At 41.5% G+C, this 8,234-nt stretch overlaps 1 long non-coding RNA gene across 1 annotated transcript; it reads right to left on the bottom strand.

The window, feature by feature from the left end:
- Nucleotides 1-3,622: 3,622 nt before the first annotated feature.
- On the bottom strand, nt 3,623-7,528 carry LOC135578834 (uncharacterized). Its single transcript, XR_010470966.1, has 2 exons — nt 7,113-7,528; nt 3,623-4,003 (listed from the first exon to the last, which is right to left on the bottom strand). It is a non-coding gene; the product is annotated as an uncharacterized LOC135578834 (long non-coding RNA).
- Nucleotides 7,529-8,234: the final 706 nt, after the last annotated feature.

Raw genomic sequence — 8,234 nt, 5'->3', positions numbered from 1 at the left:
GTATTTCTGCTGCAGGAGTGCCTCACTGGAGTCTTCCAGGATGCCTGGAGCTCTGTGGGACCTCCAAACATACACTCAAAGTGACCCTCCATCTCGTGGGTTCTCACACTCAATCAGTCTTCTGCCAGGCCTGGAGGATGGCATGGGTACTTCTGGCTTTTAATTAACTGGATGTAATTTATTTTATCCTCATGTTTTATATCAATTTATTTCTGCTAGTCATTTATTAATTATTTGGGAACAATATTTTGAAAGGAAGGCCTGAGTATCAAAGGCAGAGAGTTTTGATCCTACATTTCCCATAAAACCTTATCACCATGTGCATGTGTGAGGTGTGTGTAGGTATGGATGACCAGCTGGACATTGCCCAGGTCAATACTCTGAATAATGCACAGGTGGACACACGTCAGAACTACACACATGAATGAGGTGGGTATGCATCTAGACCTTTACAGGAGCTCCAGCTAGGTATCTTCTGCTAGTTAAGGTCTGAAAGCTCTCCCACGGCTGGATGAATGAACAACTCCATCCTGGGAGTGAAGGTGAAGGAACGACAACCCAGTCTCTGGAGCCTGTAGTGGTTATACTGATTTATCAGGAGACTCAGCACTACTGGCTGCCCATTTCTGAGTGTGTCCTAAGAAACATTTAGAGCTTCCAGTGAATTGATCTGATCCAAAATTACCCTCTACCTTTCTATGCTTTACTTTTGTAATCCTGGTAACTTTATCTTTACAGGCTGTAGTTTCATGAGATGTTTTGTTTTTCTTTGCTTTTTTTGCCTGCTACGTTCCAATTTGAACCACTTCAGTGCAGTAAAGGGGTGAGATTTGGATCTGATTTCTTCAGCTGAGATGGAAAAACATCCAGGGAATATAGGGTGTCCCTTGCAGTTCTTGTGCTTTTGGCTACAGCTATACCTTGCTAATACCCAAACTGTTTTCATCTATGCTGGGACTGGTGCCAACAGTCAGAGTTGGCCCAAATACAAGGAAACTGCAGATGAGCTGCCCCTCAGCTCTCTCGTGCACAAGCTAAAGGTACCAGCAGACCTGGTCTTATTTTCTCATTTGTGGGCACCCTTTTATGCAGATTCATCCTGTTTGGACACCAGAGATGGAAAGAAAGCCTAATGTGCCTTTGAAATATAACACACTGTGCTTAAAGAGGGGTCTGGAGGAATGGCTTATATCTCTTGCAGAAACAAAGATATTTAAAATCGAGGTTAATATGGAGACAGTGCAAACTGGCATGATTTCCCTTTTGCTTATGTTTCAGTTCAGCTGTAATTTCAGGTCCATGGTGTTGGGGCAGAGTGGGACTGCAGGGCAGGCAGCTGTCAGCAAGTCACAAACATGGTGAGCCCTGTGTCTCCTCTGGTAAAAGATCTGAGGTTAAAGGATCATTTACTTATAGAAGGCAATTCAAATCCCAGGTCTGAACACTCACTGAAGATTCAGATTTTGAGTTTGAATCCCTTTCCTCTCTGAAGACAAATCAGGAACTAAACTAAAAGTGGGCAACCAGAGTCATCCCCAGTGGAAATGAGCTATTTTAATGCAGTCCAGAAGACTGAAAAAATGAAAGAGTATATGAGCTGTGTGATGAGTATGTCAAGAGATATTTTAGAACTTTCTATTGTGTTGGGGTGTAACTGACCCAGGTAAAGGAGACTAGTGGAGCAGAGACAGTAGGAAAGAAACCTTGAGTGGCTGTGAAATCTTTCTGTACTGGTTTTGCATCATCTTACTGATGGGATTGCTTCTGTGGGTGACTTTTACTGCAGCATTTCTGTTGAACAGATTTCTACACATTTTCCTCTGAAGAATCCAGGGAAAGACCTACCAGGAGAGCTGTAGCCTCAGTGACACTGTGGCAAGTGATGACCTTTGTGTGACTAGCAGGGAAAGCAGAGGCACTGCTGCACTGCCTTCTCCTCAGTGCTGCTAACAAGCAAGCCTGACAGCAGAGCTCAGGGTCTGCCTGAAGAAAACCAGAGCACCGAACGGTATAAACAGCCAGGACAAATGAGGGTAAATGGAAGCCCCTTTGCTTTCCTTCAGAAATAGCACATAGGTTTAGAAAGTATCCCTCAGAGCGTGTCAGCATCAGGGTGAGCCTCTCTGGAGGGCCACAGGGAGAGGGACAGACAAGGTCCCCTCTCAGGGAGTAGATTATTTGGATTAGTCAGTTGGAAGGTGAGTGATGATGCAATCTTGTGTATAGGGCCCAAAAGCTGTCTCCTTAGCATCTGCTTGCTGGGAGACTTGGGAGGCAGCTGGGCTGAGTCATCCCCACTTCCACCTGAAGCACCCACTGTCAGGCAGATCTGCTTCATTCAGGTTTTTGAAGTCCAAAGTGTGGCATCACAGCAAAATGAAGGGACCTGAAGTCACAGTCCCTGGTTAGCTTAGTCTGCAGATGAGTCTGTGTCCAATTTCAGTTACTTTATTGGTGTGAGGAGCTTGCTCAGCCCTGCAGACGGTGATACCACACAGCAAGGCAACATTTCTGTGACCAGTCTTGCACTGTGGTAATTTTGTTTGACCTCATGCTCATTCCCATTTTGTCTGTGTTCCTGCCTCTTTTTAACGAGGTTAGATGTTACTTCACAGAGTGAAGCTATTTCAACATAATAATTACTAAGTTTTGCCTGTTTAGGAGGAAACATTTCCCTCTTTTAAAGTTCTAAGGAAATATCTTCTATGTTATATTTTTATCAAGGAAGCAATAAGCTCTGCTTGATTACTTTTTGATCTGAGTAATTAACATAATTAATATTCTTCTCTGCATATATAGTAAGTCTTATGTCCAATCCCACTTCTTACTTTGAGTTGTGTAAAATGACTTTAAATTCAGTGTGTGTCCCTCCAACATGACAATGACTGCATCCTTAGCACTCCTCCGTGCTGCTGAGGAACAACTCAGTACTGCTTCACAAAAAGAGAAACTGAGGCACAGAGAGGGCAAGTGGCTTGCAAAGTCAGAGCCAGGCATGAATCTCAGTTCTACTGACTCCCAGTCAAGTGCCTGGGCTGCAAAATAGTCCTTTTTTTATGGACATTACAGCTGTGATTTGCAAAGAGGCTTACAGAATCTACTTATGCCAACCCATAAGATTAGATCTCCTAACTCCTTTAGTACGTTTGAAAATCCATTCGAAAATATTTTCTCATCCCTTTTTGTAGAAAATAGTGTCTTCTCTATCACCCATCTAGGTTTATATCTGCTCATAAAGGTAGATCTAAAGTTTAAAAATATCTATGTTTTTTTTCTTAACTGGGAAAAAGTATGTAAGACCCAACATTTGACTGTTTAGTAGAGTGTGCTCGACTGCCTTTCCCTGCCACCACATTGTGTAATAACTTTTGTTAAGTCCCATATCCTGCCTCAGAATGAATATGGTCTTGCATAAACAACAGTGATGTGTTCAAGAATCTGTTGCGTGTGTATTTAAAGAAAGGAGTTGGAATTGTTGATTAATCTTTATATTTTTTACCCAGCCAGTGTTCCAGTGGAAGGATGCTGAAAATAACTGCTGTTCTAAGTAGCTAAAGAAAAACAGAGGGAGCAAATCATCCAGTACATCTAGATTTTGCAAAAATGAGATGATAATAGACTGTTTTGTATTTTCATTTTTTTGATTGAGAGCACATTATTCTCTGGGTTGCAGTAGATGGAAGAGATGTTACTGGGGAAGCACAGAGGACAACCTGTAAAATGTGTGCATTTTAGGGCAAGCTGCCATCCCCCAAATCCTTCTCCCCCTCTACACACAAACCAAGCTAGTTTAGGAGAACTTCAGCAAATGTCACAGCCTTTCCTGTTTGCTTTGCACTGCTAATATATTTGTGCATTGCAAAACCTCACATCTTCTCAAAAATATCCTTCAGGGAGGGGAGCAGGAAATCCATATTCCTCTGTTTGGCAGCATCTCTTTGACGTCTCCTCTCCTCTCCTCTCCTGTCATGCTTCTGTCTGTGCAAGGATAAATGCACTGCAACTGGAAAAGTGAGATAAATAGCGTGAGGAGAAATCATTATAAACCTCAGTGCTTGAGAGGTGCATTCTCAGAAATGTGCCAGTCATAAAACCTGACCAGGCCTGAAAAATAAAAATCCTTCAAATAATAATATAGGATCCCCATGGACTATTTTCTTATGCCTCTTCCACAAGCATGGAGCATTAAAAGATTGAAAACCCCTTTTCACTTCATTCCATGGAGCCTGAAAAACCTTACAATAGACTCCACAAGCATTCATAATGATAAACTACGGAATAAAAGAATTTTCCTTTTTGGGACTGTGCAAAAAATAAACCTTGTCCCTGCAAAATTAATCACAAATAAAAGGAACGGGGGACAACCATGGTATAAGCCTAAGTATTCTCCTCACCCCTCTTCTGAATGGTAAGCTAGAAGAGTGCTGAAAACAGATGCTTTCTCCAGTGTTCTGTGGGATGGTGAGATATATATGCATATATATGTTTATATGCAATTAAAGTGCGTGTCATGTAATTCATATAGGGAATAAGCCTCTTTCTTACAGGCAGGTCTAAAGGCTTCCTTTCTTTTCTGAGAAAATTTCAAGTGCACAGTGAATGTGAAAACATTATAAGAAACCTTAGGCCACCCAAGACGTCATGGGCATTGTTCTGCTGTGCTTCTGGCCTCGTTGGAGCTGACACACAGTGTAATGAATAATTGGACTCCTCCCCGTGTCGTTCTTGTAGGCAAGTTACACGACTTGTTTGTGAATCGTTCTTCCTCCCTCTTATTAACAGCAACTGGTATAATGATTTTCTGACTGTAGTTATCTCCTCGAGGAAACCTTGCTGGTGCAGGGTTATCCTCATCACTCTTTGCAGGTGGACTTCATCAAACTTCAGCTTCTGCTTTGATGGATGATTCCCATGCATGAGAGGGATGTGCATTTTTTTTTTTTTTTTTAAAATTTTTTTAATAAGAGATTAGTCACTGTGTTATTATGGAAACCACACTTTATAAATGGGGATTGCCCTGGTAGAAAAAGCCACTTAGCACAATGAGGGTTCTGAAATATTCCCTTGCCAGCTGTGTTTAAAATAATACCAAAATGATAAACTAGAAGGATCTATCATGAAGAGCCTGCACCGGCACTCAGCCCATGACTTACCTGGTTGTCTGACCGAGGTTCCTGGCGTGCAGGACACAGGTACACAAGGCAGAAAGGCTTGCTCTGACCTGCACCCTCCGAAGGGCTCAGCAGAGAGGAGAGGCTGGCGATACATCTCTGCACTGCCTCCTCCTGCCCCCCCGGCAACACGCCCTGGGACGTGGGGAGCTCTCTGCCAGCACCCCAGTCTTTCACCTGGTGGTAATTTTCACCTGGCAGTAATTTTCACCTGGCTGCTTGAGCATTTTTAAACCACCAGTGAAGTAAAAGCATTAAAGTTGATATAATAGATTGACATGTTTCTTCTAAGAGAGGAAATGTAAAACAGTGAGGTTTTTTATTACAACATTCTAATCTATCTATCTTATAGACAGTGTTTAATTACTCTCTAATTATATTTTCCCAAGTTTGCCCAACATCTTCCTTCAGATGAACACTATTCAGGTCACATGTTTATGGAGTAGCTACTCATGACACCACCAGTTTGGCATTTTTATTATTCTTCAACTTGATCTTTCCTCCTGAATCAAGGTTTCTGTCATTAATACTATTTTTACTGTCACAGTTAACTTCAATTTGGGATTAAGACTGCATTTTTCTTTGCTTGATATAAACACCTAAGAAAACAAGGTACTCAGGAAATTATCTGTTAAAGTGACCTTTCAGGGTCCTCACACATTCTTTTGGAAATGATTTCAGTTGAGCTTTAATTTATTATTTTTGGCTCACATTTGGATCTCTGAAGCTGTATTATTTTTGTCCTCATCCCCCTGCTTCACTGCTGACTGTGAATTTATTGATATGACACATCTTGTGCAATTACCCAAATAAGTACTGAGCTCTAATGTCACTAGCAATCGTTATTCAGCATTCAGGCACTTCACCTGCACTGAGCAGTGCTCCTACCCTGGCCAATTTGATTTCATGTTTTAGGTAAGGTTCTGCAAAATACAGTACATCACAGTCAAATATTCAGTATCTCTGCTACATTTTGCCTATATTATTTTTTCTCTTTTCTCAAAATGAGAATGTGATAATGCAGTGGGCATCACTTTATATAAGCAAACACAGAGCTGTCTCACTTCATCGCACATTTTTGATCTTCTCTTGTAGCTCTTGCCAGCTACACAGGCCACAGTAAGTGGCTAACAATTTATTTCCATTGTGCTGGAAGCTCTGTTTTCTCTCCCCTCTCAGTTACCCATCTCTGCCGATCGCACATTGTTGGACTTCCTCAAGTTTCCTTTGAGACACTCAGAGACTTTTTCAAATCAATGATTCACAAGTAAGTTTGCTTTTTAACTTTTTGCCAGGTAGAGTGTACTGTTTGTGTAAGGACTGCCAGAAGTTCCTCTTGAACTGTTAGTGAAGATGGTTGTGTATCGATTTGTTTATTGATTCCTGCTCTCTCATCAAATTTCTTTTGGAGAGAGCAGGGAAATTACTATTCTGTCTCACTCAGCAAAGAATGTAAAAATACCTTTTGGCACAGATGTAATTAGTTGGCATTTGATATGTTTCCCACTAAACGATGCGATAAAGAATATGAGAGTAGTTCATGTTTATCCCTGATTATGAATCAAATCTGAACATGAAATACTTCAAAAGGTCACTCCAAAAGATATTTTTCTCCTGCTCTAAAAAAATCTACTTATCCACTTACCTACTGTGTTCATCCTGGCTGTGCAAATACTGTAGACTGAAGTTAAAAGAATGTCTGTTTCAAAATTAACTATAAAAAGCCTCTGGGATACACAGACCACCACCAAACACCTTTTATTTTTTTTTTGCCTTTGTCCTAGGGAACTTTATTGTCCAAGCTCAGTTTTTTTAAGGTTTCCTTTTAAATTGAAAGATTAAGCTAATAAAAAAAAATCCCTGCATAAGGTAAAATCTATGTCAAACCAACTTAAGTAAAAAAATTCTTCCAAGGTAGAGTTAGCAGTCGATGTTATTTACCTATTGCCATGCAGCACGATATCCTGCAGTGTAGATACAGTCCTTTCAGAAGTTTACTTGGCCATTTTGGGAACCTCAGATCTAAAAGGCCTGAGTAAAAGTGTCACCAAAACATGGAAGAGATGCATATAGAAGGGTTGAGCAGACTAATGTGGAGACTACAGAAAAAAGCAGAGGAAACGGTGGAGTTAAGGGTCAAACCAGAGGAAGGAAACAGAGAAAACAGGCTTTTTGCTTGGGCTTGGAAGAGAATTCTGTTTCTGAAGGAACTTAGGGCATAATGACTTGCATCATGACTAATGGTGCATCATTGCATAATGACTAAATAACAATGGAGATCTGGCACAGTGCAGCTGAGAGCTGACCGCGGTGGTACATGTAGGATCTCGTTTCTCTCCAGTAACTAGCTTAAGTGAGGTAAGACCTACCTTTGCTGTCTCTGAACCATGTTCCACATCCTCTTTGATTCTGTATGAGCTTTATTTCCTTGGGTAAAGCAGTGAGTAAACGTGAAGCTCATGTTCTGGAGCAGTACAGACCCACTTTCTATGGGGCTGAAATCAGTGTAACACACTGATGGACCGCAGCTTTCTCCAAATGGAGGGTGCTTGGGTGCATCTTCACCTGTAAGGCAACTTATCCACAAACCAGAAAATCTGCCCATGAAAAACAGAAAGTTAAAAATACACAGTTATGGCACACCTGCAGTATACAGTGCCGTAGGACAGGATTCAGCTTGCTGAAAAGAATGAACAGACAGCACCTATCATATGAGGAATTCACTTAGACAGAGATGTTTAGTGTCATAAAAGGTATTCCAAAATAAAGATGGCTGGACCTCAGCCACTGATGCAGCAGCATAATGTGGTGTGTAATGTCTGCTACTCCTGCACAGGTGTTCTGGATAACCCTGGGCCTCTCAGCTGGTGCAACATACCTATGATTCAGTACAGATTCCTGCTGCAGTGGCTTGTCAGCTGAGCTGCTCTTGTGATGTCATTGACTGTGCTGACCAGATGTTCACTGAGTGCAGTGAGAGCTTGGACTCCAGCTGACACGCAGCTACCTGCAGACATTGGATTGTTTTTTGTCTTAAGATATGACCTAAGTCCCACCCTTGGT

Source organism: Columba livia, chromosome 2, assembly GCF_036013475.1.
Source record: "Columba livia isolate bColLiv1 breed racing homer chromosome 2, bColLiv1.pat.W.v2, whole genome shotgun sequence".
NCBI classification, from domain to species: domain Eukaryota; kingdom Metazoa; phylum Chordata; class Aves; order Columbiformes; family Columbidae; genus Columba; species Columba livia.
Note: the sequence above shows the minus strand (reverse complement) of the source record. Positions and strands in the feature narration are given on the sequence as shown.